The sequence below is a fragment of the Mesocricetus auratus genome, unplaced genomic scaffold (assembly GCF_017639785.1).
Source record: "Mesocricetus auratus isolate SY011 unplaced genomic scaffold, BCM_Maur_2.0 Super-Scaffold_100006, whole genome shotgun sequence".
Classification (NCBI taxonomy): domain Eukaryota; kingdom Metazoa; phylum Chordata; class Mammalia; order Rodentia; family Cricetidae; genus Mesocricetus; species Mesocricetus auratus.
In genome coordinates this window covers 90,549,879-90,566,914 of record NW_024429190.1, presented here as the reverse complement: position 1 = coordinate 90,566,914, position 17,036 = coordinate 90,549,879, and positions in this window count along the sequence as shown.

Genomic DNA, 17,036 nt, shown 5'->3' with positions numbered 1-17,036 from the left:
TTTATATTTTCTGACTAAATTTGACTTGAACTCTACTTTATCAGCTATAGTCTATATTTCAGTCAGGTTAATGACTTCTGTATTCTTGACAAATTGACATCCATGCCCCTACATTCAGTCTGTGGGTGGCTATATTAGTGAGGTGTGTTGCTTGGAAACAACAAGAGTTAAGTTTTTGTCTATAATCAATTTAGTTATTTTCTATCTCCTTATCAGTGAATTATCTTGTTTGTATTTAAAGTTACTACTGAGTAGTGCTTGCTATAATTTTTGGTTTATCAAGATGATCGTTTTTGTTTGTTTATTAATATTTTGTTAGTTTACTGTGTTCCATATACTGAACTTCTAAGTTTTTCCTTGCATACATACTCATAAAATCTGCTATTTTAATATAGCTATTTTCTATTTAGAGCATTCATTTTATAACAATATGCAGTTGATGCTGTATTATGACATGTGATTCAAAAAACATCCACAATATTATTGAGGAAAATGCCCCAAGTCTCAAATATTAAAGAATGGTTCTTTTATAGTTATGTATATTACATTTTTAGAGTAGGTTATTAAACATCGTCAAATATAAGTAACAAAAATTCCTTCTAAAATGTGAGATTATGAAATTTGCTTGGAACTAAGCATACTGGCACATACTTATGATTCCTGAATTCAGGAGCATTAGGGCCACATGTTCAATATAAATCTGAACTACTTAGCAAGTATTTATTTGAGACAAAAATTATTGAAAAAAATATGTGTCACTCTAACAACAATTCTTGATTTCCTAAAATCAATTATTTATTTTATCATCTGAGCATTTTATACATGCATGTAAGTTTGGGTCAAATTTACCTCTAATTCTCTCCAATTTCCCTCCTCTCATTCAATACCACTTTTCTCTCCCAATTTGGTATATTCTATTCTTTATTACATTTTACACATCAATTGAGTCCACTTTGTATTCCCTGAGTATACAAGGGTATAGGGACTCTACTCTATCATGGGTAACTTCAGTCCAAGTCACAGAAAGCTGACTCTAACTCCCCCAGCAGCCATCAGTAACTTATAGATCCTCAGGTATGGGTGAAACTTCCTAAGACTCTCCTCCATTCTTTCTGGGATTTTTGATGGCTTGATCTTGTGCAGGCTTTGAGCTTTCAGTCAAAGTTGCTGTTAGTTCTTATGTGGAAAGAGGCAGTTTTATCCAGCAAGTACTCTAGTTCTTCCCATAATCATTCCGTCGAGGTGGACACATCGTTTCAAGGTAAATAGTTTATATACAGAAGTTACTCCATGTCCATTCAAATACACCCTTGAAAGGAAAAAGACTCTGAATCATATTAGAGCTAGAAAGGTAGCAAATTCTTTCATCATCTATCTTGTACAGATCATGAAAATTTCTCTCTGGTAAAATGGATCTAATACCTATCTTATTTTCAGCTAATAACTAAAAAGAAAGGTGATTTACTGGAGTACAAACAGCTTATCAATGGCCTCCTCTTCCTCCTGCTATGAATTATCAATAGTTTCTCATGGAGTACTGGGCCTCCTGAGACTTTTCCCATTCATGATGAAATGTTGACAGCCCAAATCTTGTGAAGGTCTCATGCAGGGAATTACAACTTTTGTGAGAAATGAATACAGTGGCCATGCCATGTTTTGATGATATCTGTTTTGGCAGTAGACCTCTGTATACTTCCTCTTCTTCTTTTTCCTTACATCTTCCAAGGTATTCCCCAAGCTTTGAGGGGGTTATAGAGACAGAAAACCTGCTTGTGACTGAACATGTCATAGTTTACTTTTCTTGGCACTTAATATAGTTACGGTTCTTCACATTAACTGTTTTTTGTTGTATTAACATTTTCTATAAGGACAGGTGCACTAATTTAGGGATATAAACATGAATATTTACAAAGCATTTTAACAACATATCCAGTTAGCAAAACAATACTAATGGTCTCTTCAGCCACAAAATAGCTTTATAGTACCAGGCATGTATTCCCTTCTGTAAAGCAAACCTAGATCGAGACCAACCTGGTCTACCGAGCAAGTTCCAGGACAGGCTCCAAAACAATGCAGAGAAACCCTGTCTCAACAAACCAAACCAAACCAAACAAAACCAAACAAGTGTTGGTTTCTTTCCTACCACAAATGAGTTATGAAATCATTGCACCAGTGAGCACTTCTAGGCAGTCCAGTCATTGCTGACACTTACAGGGTCGTCAGTTAGATACAGCTGTAGATGAATTTTACGCCCCCTAGCAGCCTCCAGCACTGCAATGGCTAGCTAAGAGGAAAGTCACTTCCAGTTCGGTTACAACTTGATTTTACTATGTCCTGCAATCTAAGTGTGTGGTGACTTGAAATGGGATCTTACCATGTGGTTTTATTGGGCAGACAAGAACAAAAGCAATAACTTCTGTTGTCTGGGGCCTTCTAGTCCTCGTTGTCAGTCTAACAACTTATCCTGAAGTATCTCATAGTTGGCTTTAAGGTTTCCATTCAATAACCAATGAATTCTTAGAGCAGTATTATTTTATATGGTACCTTTCCTTGTTGGGGAAGTCTTATGTCAATAAAGCACTGTTGGGCCAATAGGAATCTAGATAGGTGGGACTAGGAGTCCAGGAGGACTCTGGGAAGGAAAAACACGGGAGTCGAGATGTAACACCATGGGCTAGGAGGCCTGGAAACTTCTCCGGTAAGAGACATACTTAGATTAACAATTATGGGGTAATTTCTTAAGTCAGAGCTAGCCAGTAAGAAACAAGCAAGGCTAACAGCTTCATAATTAAAATAGCCTCCTGTGTGTTTATTTGGGACTGATGCAGCTCTAGAACCAGACTGGTGGGAAGGCGTCTCTCAAGGAAAAAGTTTCTCTTTACATTTTCTCAAAGTTTTTTATAGTTATATTTTTTGGTTAGGCTCCAGAGAAGTTGGTTTCCATATGACTTTTCATATGTCCTTAGTTTTGGTTAACACTTCCCCTCCTTCCTATCCTTACTGACAATGTTCCATCCCTAGTGTTCCCCACATATACTTGAAAGTATTTTTAGCTGTTATAATTAGTACCTGCATGTTCCACCAAAAGTCTCTTCCTATCTCAGAGTTGCAAGAATATTTTTACATGTTTTAATCATGATTCTAAATTTAAGGCTTAAATTGATGATACAGCTCAAATTAATTGGTATGTGCGAGAGGTAGAGAGGAAGATACATTATTTCCTATTTAATTAGAGAATTATTTGCTTGATACAAATAAAAAAGAAAGGTAAGAGGAGGCTTGTCTTTCTCTGATTGAATTAACCTCACATATTGCTTAAAAAATAGTGAGACTTTTTATGTGTGTGCCTATTTATGCACTTCTATTTTGTTCTTTGTTCTATCAGTCTATGATCCCTGCTCTGACAGCACATTTTCTGTGTTATGGTATCATTATAATTAATATTGAAACTAGCTAGGAGACTCCCCAAACCTGACTGCTCTATAACATTATTATTCTCAGGCCTATCTACTAAGATAAAATATTATAACCAATTTCTCAAAAATGCATAAAGTTCAACCTGTATGGCAATTTAAAAATAACATTGAATAAATATCACAGTAAAATAAAACTCAGAATTTGCCTTCCAGGAAAAATCCTTCCAGTTTCTGGTACTAATGCAACTCATAGACAAATAAATGAGACCCTATTTAGTTTTGAAATCACAATTCAAAATTTTACTGGCTCATTTGGAAGGGTTAATAATAATTTCATGATAATAATAATTACTAAATTTCACATTTTTCTACATTGTACTGTTCTAGTAAAGCTTATACAACACAGTCTTTGAGACTTCTTTAACCAGTATTGTTTTCAGGATAGGTTTAGATCAATCAAGTGAGTTGCCTTTTCTTAAAAACATTGTACTGGAACTGACTTGTGAAGCAACCTTGTTTCTTATCTAAATTTAAACTGGAAAATAAAATAAAAAAACATTGTAGATTGCTGGGCGTTGGTGGTGCATGCCTTTAATCCCAGCACTCAGGAGGCAGAGGCAGGCGGATCTCTGTGAGTTCAAGGCCAGCCTGGTCTACAAAGTGAGTTCCAGGACAGTCTCCAAAGCCACAGAGAAACCCTGTCTCGAAAAACCAAAAAAAAATATTGTAGATTTTGCTAACTCCCTTTTTCTTAATTCTTCAAGAATTTCTTTTTTTTGGCCCTTGGAGTATCTTCTTGTGTTTGTGATATATGAATACCAAACCTAAATACTCATACACTTTTCATCAAGACATGATAATAATGGATATATATGTATACATACATATATTTGCTATGTGTATAATTGCAAACTTGTTAATTTATGTTATAATATGACTATATCACTTCTATCTTAATTTCCTGTGGTGATATATTATTTTTTATTTATTAAAGCTTACCTGAAGTTTCAGAAAGCAAAGTCATCCACAAGCCATAAAAGCCAGCCACACACCTTTAATCTCAGCAGCCAGTAGCTAAGAAGTGGTGGCACACACCTTTAATCCTAGGACTCAGGATTAAGAGGTAGATGGATCTCAGAGTTCAAGGCCACCCAGGGATACATGAGATTGAATCAATCTAAAAGAGTAACAGATTACACACCTTTAATCCCAGTACTAGACAGAAGCAGGGTCTTCAGGATTCAGTAGAATGCATTCATTCTCCAGTCACACTGAAGTAATGAGGCATTCATTCTCTAGGCAAGCTGAGAAGAGGTTACAGTCTGAGGCTTGGTGAGAGCTCATGGCAACAGGGTCATCCCTTTCAGCCTAAGGTAGAGGTGCGAAGCTAGTAGTCATCTGCTTGCTCTTCTGATATTCAGTTTAAAGTTTGGAGCATAATATTAGTTTCTGGGTCTTTTATTTGTACACCAATTTCCTTCTCACAAAACTTCTCATACACCCAACTTGGCTCTCTTTCAAATTCATGAACTTTTCCTCCATTAATTGTTATTATATGCATATATTGTTATTGTTATTATATTATATATTATATAACATTAAATTTTGTAAGTGTTATTAAATTCATATATATATATATGTACATTTTGTATATATCTAAATATAACCTGATCAGTTTGTGTAGTGTCACTTGTATGTATGTTTTCAGGGATGACCACTTTGTATTGGGCAAATAAATGATGTGGGAAAAATCATCTTCCCTAGGGAATTTCTCATAATGAGATGTCATCACATTCTCATACTATCATGTTTTGATCCTCCCACATCTCCACTCAGATTCACCCCTTATCTTGACATTCCTTACTCAACTTTGTGTTTGCCTTATTTTATTTAATCCACCAAGTTCAATTTATACTCCAATGTATTCTTCATGGATAGACTTTCATGGCAGCATAATTGAATTACCAGCAAATGCAATGGTCTTAAAAAGAAACAACAACCACCCCCCCAAAAAAAACCTGGCTCCTTCTGTAAGAAACTATAAATTGCCAAATAGCTCCTTGGCTAGAAATAGGAATTTCTGCCCACTTCCCATCTCCATGATGGAATTTGGTCTGGCTTGAACTTACATGGGGCATCTATACACAGATTTCTGCGTGTCTGCAGAACAGTGTTTCCTTATATTCATTCATTGCTCCTGGGTCTCACAATCTTTCGACATCTTCATTGACAATGACCCATGAGCCTTAGGAGAAAAAAAATGGGATATAGGTGTCCTATTGAGAGGTGTATACTATGATGTACCTTTTACTCTGTGTCTTGGTTAATTGTAGGTCTTTGTGGTAATTACTATCTACTACAAACAGAAACTTCCTAAATATTGAGAGTCACAATACAAATAAAGATAAATCAGTAGAAGTTGATTTAGTACTCTGTCCATCTAGGAAATCACAAATAATAGGTTCCCTTTTGGGGTTTATGATCTGTGCAGCCACAGGATCTTGGCCTGACAATGAGTTCAGCTAAGATCCAGTCATAAAGTGGTTGGTTCCTCTCATGATATCCATGCCATTGTTTCATTAGTGGGCATATCTTGCCAGGTCAGACAGCTACTTGCAGCATTCACAACTGATAAAATTTATGACTCTTTTCTTTTCTGGAGCCATAAATAATAATCCCAAAACTATGAAAGCTAATCAGTGGAGAAAATGCTTCTAAGTCAGTACCAACTTTATATTGACATGTTTTGTGACACAAGTACTAGGTATCTTCAACAATACTGCCTTTCAATCAATTTCTTTATGGTAACCAATAGCTTTGGCAATACCTTATAATATTTAAGAGTCTGTGGTACCTCATTGGTCAATAACTAAAAAAAAAGTTAAGCCATGCCTGACAATGAACTTTTTATTAATTAGCATATGGTTTCTCGTAGGAGCATTTTCATAGTATTATAGGATAGCTCCATTTTAAATTTTAATAAGTTTCTATAGGTAGTGTCATTTATTCCCCTACAAACGTCCTGTTGTACCCGACCTTCTTATATCCCACCCCAATTTAAAACCTTGCTGATTCACTAATTCCCTTTAAGCCTTCAGGCCACTCCATTATATCTCTCCCTCGTTGAAAAATCTCCTCCAACACACATCCTTTAATTAATTTTCTGACCTTTATGAATATTCCTAATGAAGCTCATACATCAGATGATTCAAAGCTAATATCCACATATGTGGGAAAACATGCAATGTTTGTCTTTCTGATTCTTGGTTACCTCACCCTGAGTGATTGTTTTTACCTCCATACATTTACCTGAATATTATATTTAAGTTAATAGCTCAATGACATTTCATTGTGTAAATATATCACATTTTTTGTGGTGTATTTATCCATACATTAGCTGACCACTACCTAGGTAGTTTTTATTTCCTGGGTACAGTGAATACAGTCATAATAAATATGGATGAACATGTTTGTATGATAGATCTACTTTTTTGATGAAACTGCACACCAATTTCCATATTGGTTAGGCCTGCTTTCATTCCATTCCCATCAGTAGTAAATGAGAGGTTCTCTAATCTCACATCCATACTCACACTTGTCTCACTTGTTTTTATTCTAGCCATTCTAACTATATAGCAAGCCCACGTCCAATATCTTGCTTTTTGGAGGAAACTCAAAGAATTTCTGCAAAATTAAGAAAGAAGATAAAGATATATATCTGTTAACCCCTTCTTAGTCATTGTAGTAGTGGACTTCCTAGAACAATTATGTAAGATATAAGTGAAGTGAATGAATGAAGAAAATGAATGAGATACAAATAGGAAAGGAAGAATTTACATATCCTTACTTTGAGAAGATTACAATGATAAGAATATTTCTATAAAAGATTCTAAAGATTCTAAAGACTCTATCATAAAGGTTATGTTGTTATTTGTCAATTTCATGCAAGCTACAGATATCTTTAAGAAGGACTCACAACTAAGAATATGCCTCAACAAGATTGGCCTGTACAACGCTTTCTTTATCATAATTGATGTGGGGATCCCTGATCTCTGTGGGTGGTGCCATCCCTGGACAGGTGTTCCTGAGCTATATAATAAAGCAAAATGAATATGCCAGTAAACCGTATCGCTCCACAGCTTATGCTTCACTGTCTGACACAGAATTTCTGCCTTGAGTTCCTGTGACAACTAACTTCAGTTACAGAGTTTGACCTGGTAACTTTACATTGACAAAACCCTTTACTACACAAGTTGTTTTTAGTAATGATGTTTTATCACAACAATAGAAACCCTAATGAAACTACAATTATAAGTGACAAACACATTCAGCAAAGTAGCAGAATACAAAATCACCATAAAGATCAGTAACCATTCTATACACAAATATAAACACACAAAGAAAGAAATCATGGAAATGATAATGTTTATAGCACCACTCTCTAAAAGTAAACTATGTTGGAATAAATATAATGGAGGAAATGAAAGACTTTCAGACTACAACTCTGAAAATAAGGAAGGAAATTCCTTTTCCTATCTCTTTTTTTATTTTATTTTCCAGTTTAAATTTAGATAAGAAACAAGGTTGCTTCACAAGTCAGTTCCAGGTCCCTCTCCCTTTCCCTCCCCTCCTCCTGTGCCCTCCCCCCAACCCCTCCCTTGTTATCCCCTCATCATTTTTGTCTTTCCTAAACATGGGACTTTGCATACCTACAGCCAGGAATGTGATATCCCACGAGCTTTACAAGAAGAGACCTCTTCTCTCTTTTGAGGAGATAATATAAACTCTATAGAAAAAATGATTTTCTACCATCCTATGTGAAGGTGTAGATTTTTTTTTTGGTTTTATGAGACAGGGTTTCTCTGTATTGTTTTGGAGGCTGTCCGTCCAGCCTGGCCTCGAACTCACAGAGATCCGCCTGCCTCTGCCTCCTGAGTGCTGGGATTAAAGGCATGTGCCACCACCACCTGGCTGAAGGTGTGGAATTTTTGACCACCCAAGTAATGATCTACACAAGGAAAAGTAGAAATTCAGTTTAGTATGACTCGGCAGCCTACACTCATTCAAACTTCTAGAGTTAGACTCCAGGCAGTTAGGCATGATTAAATACAATACAATTTGGTAAAGAGTTTCCTTATATAACGCAATCCTATGTGCAGAAGGAGGTGTAATTACATCAAAACATTTCTCACAGTACATTCCACTTCTTCCATGATTATGGGTTCTAAATTTAGACTATGTATGTTGTCTTAAGGGCCTAAGGGGAGGATGTAGTGTGGTGGTAGCCATATAGAAATCCAGAGCTCATCTAGACTATTGATCACCTCTGGTACTGGTTATAGAACCCTGAGGGAGCACACAGCCGTACATAAAGAACAGAGGTGTCCTAAATATTGACTACCTCCAGTTCTACATTATGAGCTTGGGAGAACTCCTGGCCATACAGTTAAGGCAATGATCATCTAGGAAATTAACCACATTCATTTCTAGAATACAAAACAGATTGTACATCTCCTTTGTTAAAGAGGCAAGCCTGAGTGTTTGGAATACTTGATTTTCCTGTGAACACAGGCTGTAATATACTCCAAGATTGAATATATTACTCCTATAGCTTGCCTAGTTAATATAGGCAAGCACAAGAAAATTATAAAAATAAATAATAGTGAACCAACGAAATGGAAAACAATCTTAAACATGATAGCCACTCAAAAGTCATTTAAGAGATTTTGTTTATCTCTTTATGAAAATTATTAATTTGAATGTATATAATATGAGGAAAATTAGACATATTCAAGTAACTCTTATCATAAGACTGTTGGCAACCGGGATTATACTTGAACAACAGATGACTGTTAGTAACTCTTCTTTTGTAAATTAGTGTTCTTCAATCACCCATCTCTTAATTTCTGCTAATGTTTTTGCTGTAATATTGGTATTCACTAATCATGCAGGCCAACTTTGAGACCTCTTTTTGAGTTCCAATAATGATTCCTTGGATTGACAATAAGAGAGTCATTGTGGGTACAATCATTACATGATCCAATAGTTGTAAAGAATCATCACAATTTTGAAGAGAGATCTCTTAATTCAATTAATCAATTGTAAAAGTTTATGGAGCAAAATGTGTGTAATAGGGCTACCCCTCTCTAATTCTCTATTTTAGTGATTTTATGTTTTCACACTAAATTTCCATTATTTATATGTTCTTTCTCCATTAGTGTGTGAATGGTCCTTAGCAAGTTTCACATATAATGACAAAATAGTAAGTATGAACTGAGTAAATTTGCTGTTATAACAGTACATAAATCTATCCATTGTATCTTTGCAACTTCATCTTTGAGATAAGTGCCAATGATTATTGATGGTTGTTTCTATTAGAATGGTAACATTATTGCTCATGCAGACTCTTATTCATAGTGAATTAATAATGACATTTTAAAGTAATTTCATTTACTCTAGTATGAAAAAGTAAAAACTTTATCACCAAGGCCTTAGGTTTAAAGCCTGATTTTGTCCAAGCTTACACAAGCCACTTATCTTGCGCAAAGGCATTATCTTCATGTGCAGATTTCAGATAACAATATTAGCTCTGCTCAGTCTGTAAGAAAGATTTTTACAAATGTGAAAAGAGACCATGTATTTATAAGGGTACTCATTTGCAAATGAATGTGTAAGCTCCTGTTAAATTTAATAAACTAATTCATTGCCTAATGAACCAAATGAGCTAATTGTTCTCCCGAAATTAATTTATTTCTAGGGTTGCATAGAACATCCTGTATGGTGATAATAACTCATTCATTCCCCTATCACACCTTCATTAGATGATACATAGTGCTCCATTCTATCTCATCAATCTTTGACATTGCTCTGAGTCTTTAGACAACCTGATGATAAACACCACTCAGATTGTTACAGCTAGAACAAGTTAGAAATTGAGAGGCTATATGACCTTAAGAAGGTCACCAGATATCAATGAGGCTGAAACAGAAAGGGGCTTGAGACTCCTGGTAGTATCCTGCCCATAGCTGTGAATAGTGCCCACCATGTATGGTGACTTAATTTGACACACATGCTTACCAATATCCATTGCTGTGCCTGCTGCGCAGCCTGTGTCTGAGAATGTGCAGAGGGTGTCAGGGATTGACAACACAGAGATCCGAAGGCTCCTCAAGAAGGCTCTCTTTTATTCCTACTCTGGCTGGTTATTATATACCCAGACACCAGAGGCTGACTTGGGTGGGGTCAGAAGAGGCGGTTAGTCTTTGGAAAAGGTAGAGGTCAGGGTGGTTCCCATGGGCCAGCCCTTTTCAGGAACCTATTACCGCGGGGAATTTTATTGTTTTTAGTAAACATGTTTCTAGTAAACATTGTCTTATAGCTGACTGGTCCCAGGCTGATGGGGAAGTGGGTCTCTGGACAAGGTCTGTTGTCCCCACAAACCTTCAATTACTTTTACAGTCACCTGACTGACAACAAACTTAGGGCTTTGAAAATGTTAAAAAATGTTCAAACATTGAGCAACAGTCTCAGTCCTAAGCTTCCACAAGTAGGAAAGGCAAATAAATTGTCTAAGATATAACATTATGGAAATTCTATGATTTCTTAAAGGTGCTCTGAATGTAGTAAATCTCCTTTCTTAAAGTAAGTTTCCAAGGTGGATGGCATTTCTGATAAACTATGAAATATCAATAACTGTAATAATGAAGTTAGTAAAACAAAATAAAAATTGTAATTTAAAATAAAATAACATAGAAAGTAGTAAAGTGAAATGAAAATAAAAATCATAAAATGTTATGGTAATAATAAACTGCAAAAGAAAGAGAAGTCAAACAAAAGCACACTAAGAAATTAAAATGACAAGGCACATATTTGAACATAATAAAGGACATTAACAATAAGCCTATAGCCAACATCAAATTAAATGTAGAGAAACTCAAAGCAATTCCAGAACAATTAGTACTGAGACAAGGTTGTTCACTCTCTATAACTATTTAATGTAGCACTTGAAATTCTAGCTAGAGCAACAAAACAGCAAAAGCAATAAAAGAAATACAAACTGGAAAAGGAAAATTCCACTGAGAGTATATATAAATGAGACCAAAAATTCTATCAGGGAATTCCTTCAATCTGATAAATATCTTCAGTAAAGTGACTGGACAAAAGATTAGCTAAAAAAAAAAAACAGTAGCCCTCCTATATACAGATGACATAAGTGCTGAGAAAGAGACCAGGGAAATAACCTTCACAATAGCCATCAATAGTATAAAATATCTTGAGATGACTCTAACCAAAAAAGTGAAAGACCTATATTACAAGAACCTCAAGTATTTGAAGAAAGAAATTGAAGACACTATTAGAAGATGGGACGATCTTTCATGGATCTGTAGGATAAACATGGTAAAAATCACCACATTACCAAAAACAATCTACAGATTCAGTTCAGTCCCCATCAAAAGTCCAGCACAATTTTTTACAGACATGGAAAGAAAAATGCCAAACTTCATATGGAAAAAAGAGGATGACTAAAACAATCCTACACAATAAAAGAACTTCCGGAGGTATCATCATCCCTAATTTCAAGTTCTACTACAGAGCTATCATAATATAAACCTCATAGTATTGGTATAAAATAGACAGATTGATCAAAGGAATTGAACTAATACCCAGAAATAAATCCACACACTTATGAACACCTGAGTTTTGACAAAGAAGTCAGAAATATACAACAGAAAAAGAAATGATCTTCAACAAATCGTGCTAGTCTAGCTGGGGGTTAGCATATAGAAGAATGCAAACACAACCATATCTATCACCCTGAACAAAGATCAAATCCCAGTGGATCAAAAAAAAAAACTCAACATAAAACCACATACACCTGATGAAAGAGAAATCGGGAAAATAATCTTTAATGCGCTGACTCAGGAGACTACTTACTGAACAGAATATCAATAGCTTAAACAATGAGATTGACAATTAATAAATGGTAACTCATAATAATGAAAAGCATCTGTATGTCAAAGGACATTGTATATAGTAGAAAACAGTAGCTTAGTGAATAGGAAAATATTTTCACCAACTCCACATCTGACAAAGACCTAATTTCCACAACATAAAAAATCAAAAAGCTAAACATCAACAAAATAGTTCAAATAAACAATGGAGTACAGATCTACACAAAATTCTTATCAGAGGAATCTCAATTGGCTAATAGACACTTGAAGAACTATTCAACATCCCTCCATAAGGGAAATGAAATTAAAATGACTCTGAGATTCCATCTTACATCTATCAGAATGGTTAATATAAAAAACACAAATAACAGTACATCCTGGCCAGGAAGTGCAGCAAGGGGAACAACCCTTTTCTGCTGGTTGGAGAGCAAACTTGTGTACTCACTTTGTAAATACCTATGTGGTTTCTCAAAAATTTGGGAATCAACATACATACCTTGAGACCCAGCTATACAATTCCTGGGAATATAGTCAAAGGACACTTCATTATACCACAGGGTTTCTTTTTTAACCATATTCATAGTAGCCGTATTCATAATAGTCATAAAGTGGAAACAACCTAAATGTTCTCGAAGTGAAGAATGGAGAAAGTGTGGTACATTTACACAATGAGACATTACACGGGTGTTAAAAAAAAAAAACGACCTCATGAAATTTGTAGACAAATGAATGCAACTAGGAAAATATCATCCTGGTTGAGGCAACCCAGACTCTGAAAGACTAACATGTTATATACTCACTGGTAAGTAGATATTAGCAGCAAAGAAAAGGATAATCATGTTACAAGATACAGACCTAGTGAGGCTAACTAACAAGGAGGATTCAAGTGGGAATATAAGTGTCTACCTGGGAAGAGGAAATGAAAACATTTTGTGGGTGGATTTGGGACATGTGGAACTGGGAACAAAAGTGATCAGGTTGTAGCAAATGGAGGAGAAATGTACTTAGAGAGATGATTAGAACTGGGTGGCATATCAAGGGCAAGGTATAAACCTAATGCAATGGTAACTGCCTGGAACCTATGAAAGCCTGAGCCAGTCAACTTTGTTAACCAAATAAGGTTTCTGCCGGAAGGGTTGGAAACAAATTTAGTCACAAAACATTTGACCTACATCTTATCCTGCCTGCAAGATGTGCTTAGGTAGTGATGACACAAATTATGTAGTAGTGGCCAAGGAATAACTGGTCCAAGTGGAGACGTAAGCCAGAGCAGGACCCCATGCCTGGCACTGCCTGGGGCAGAAGACAGGAACCAGAGGCTGGAGAGTCCAGAGACCTAGGATAGAAGCCAACACTATTGTGTTAATAAAATAATTCCTAATGATATTCTTCTATACTTATAGACTGGAGCCTAACATATTTGCCATCAGAGACACTTTATCTAGCAAAAGATAAGAGTAGATCCATTGTCAAATATCAGGTAGAGCTCAGGGAATCCTACATAAGTGGAGGTGGTGGGAGTGGAGGAGATTTGTGGGACCCAGTGGAGTCAAGGATGCCACAAGAACATGGCCCAGAGGCTCAACAAAGCAGGGCTTATAAGGGCTCACAGAGACTGAACCAATAGCCAGGGAGTAAGTATAGGTCTAATCTATGTCATCTGCATATATGTTATGGTTGTGTAGGTTGGTGTTCTTGTGGGATTACTAACAGTGAAAGCAAGGTTTTCTTTATTCCTTTGTCTGTTTTTTGTACCCTTTTCTTCCTATTGGGTTGCCTCACAACCTTTATATGGAGGTATTGTTATTTGATGCTTGGGTGATATCTGCAAGGCCTGTTCTTTTCTGAAGAGTAATGGAGTAGTAGATATGGCAGAATGGGGAGAAAGACTCATAGGACTGGGAGGAGAGGAGGGGAAACTGTAGTAAGGATGTATTATTTGAGAAAGAACACATAAAAAATTAAAATATAAAATGAAATGAATAAAACATGATAGAAATCACAGCACATATTTGAAAGAAGGTTGCTTCTTGTATATTCTGACACATACATGTGATTACTGTATGAGTGGTTGGAGATTTAAAAAACCCTGTAATGATCCTTGCTAAAAGAAGATAAGTTATATTTTAGTCCAGACCACTGTGACATGGACAGGAGTCTCCACAGTGGGATTTCATAGAAAGAGAAGGAGAGGAAGGAGAAAGAGGAGTGTAAGAGGAAGTGGGGGAGGAAGAAAGTGAGAAGAATGGACTGAGGGAGAGATACAAAGATGGGATGAGAATACAGCATTAGAAAGCAAAACTTACAACAAAGTTCAATGAGTAGGAAATTAGGAAGAGGACACATGAAAGACAAGAAGCAAGAAAATTCTGAATAACCTATCCTGTGACCCTTCTTGAAAATTTGACAGGACTATCTAACAGTATCCAGGATAGATGAAGAACCTATTCAGATAGAGGGTCCAGTCAGTTAAGAGGGAGGAATTCTGCATAAAATTAACCAGGAGGGTTCTTTCTTCTCCAGGAGGAGTACACAGTTCTTCTGTGTATATGTTTATCTTGTTGGTTGTTGGCCAATAGGGAAGCAAGATAGGTGGGACTAGGTGTTGAGGAGGACTCTGGGAAACAGAGGCACAGTCAGCCACAATGTATGATGCCAAAGGAGTAAGAGGTCTGTACCCCCTTTCTTTGGTAAGAGAAGACCACATGGAAATATTCAGATTAGCAGTTATGGGTAAATAATTAAGTCAGAATTACCCGATAAGAAACCATAGCAAACAGCCAACAGCTTCATAATTAATATAGTGTCTCGTGTGTTATTTGGGGACTGAGACAATGCCAGGACCCAGACAGCTGGCAGAAAAGAAATTACATTACATTTGTATCTTACTAGGCAACAGGTTTAGGAGGAAATATTGGTAAATCATGAACCTTTCTCAGTAATCACTGAAAGTACCTCAGAAAGTACAGTCACAATTCTTACAAATTAATGCCATAATTATTGACACACAGTTACCATTAGTGTTCAATCACTTTTGTCACAAGCAATCAATAGATGTTAATGGTAGTGTTTATTAAATGATATTGTTCTAGCAAGCTGGAGAATTATTTAAACATTTCCTTTTCATATTGTAGATTTGGGAATCAGTGACTAGAATTACTTTTCAAATGGAGTATGTTCAGATTTGATAGAGGCTGTCTTTAAAGGTACTGACACCCTGCGACCTACCTACTGCCACAAAATGGGTATAGGTGAGTATAGGTGATAAACTCCAAGGAAGTATCCTGAGCTTAGAAAGAACATACCTACATGTGTGGTTTGTGTCCAAGGCCATCTATATCCTTACCTAATCAAAAATCTCTAAGTAGACCCACAGACCTCTAAACAAGAAACCAAGCATGCTTAGTTTTATAGGTAATTTTGCTTTAAAGTTATTTGGTACCCCATTGCAGCCCACATGTCTAGTTTTATGTCTAGTGGGGATTTCAGCCTAAAATCTTAAAAATGGTTGTAGCACTTCTCAATTCAACAAGCATAAAGGGGACTTTAAACAAAGACAAAAGTCATTGAAACAGTCCACTTATTCTTAACTTTAAGATGAACTTAAAAAGATGATCTGGGGTGGGGGATCAACTAGAGAGGAGGATCATGCATTTCAGGACAGCCAGAGCTACATAGCAAAATGAAGGCTTGGGTTATGTAATGAGGCTCTTTTTCAAATAAAAGAAAAATTACCCTAACAACAAAAGTATATAGGTGGTCTGTAGTTCTTAAAATAATACTAATTTAAAGACATATGTTTACATTAAATTGAGTGAAAATAGAAAGGAAAATGACAGGAGAAAAGTGCAAGCAGAAACTCTTCAGGAATTGCCTTTTTGGGATATAATAGATTACTTGAAATGATGTAAGTCAACTGGCCTGCATTTCTAAACCCATTGCTTCTTGTCAGACTGACAATTTCATTTTCATGAATAAAAATTCCAGAGGAGGATGTGCAGACAGTTGACATGGTGGAAAGTTAATGAGTTACATTTTTCACACTGACTTTGAGCTAATTGACATACAAGGAGAAACCTAGACTACATCTTCCACAAATGCCTGTTAATAAGCACAGACCTTCACACACATGCAAAAAAATCCTACACTGTATTACTAACTCCTGGGAATTTTCTTTTTAATTCTTCAGTAAATTAATACATGCGCACAATGTATGCTAATCATAAACCCTTCTCACTCTATCCAGCTCTCCCAGTGATCCTACAAATTCATGTTCTCTTTTCTTATAACCTACTGAGTCAAATTAGTACTGTCCACAGGTACATCAGTGACAGGTAATCCATGAAGCAAGGGACACCTACCAGTGCCCACACCCCCAGAGAATATTGACTCTTCCTGGCTCAGCAACCATAAACTATCAATAGTTTCTCACCCACAGGTGGGATACTGAGATCCTCCTTATTTTCTGTTCTGCAAGTTTGAATAGGCTTGCTCTTGGGTGGGTCCTGTTCACAGTTGCTCTGAGACCATAAGTGTCATAAACATGTCAGATAAAGGAGACAGCATTTCATTGTACCCCTCCCTATCATTTGGCTGTCTTATATTATCTCTTCCCTCTATTTCAAAATGTTCCCTAAACCCTGGGAAGAGAGAATGTTACATATATGAC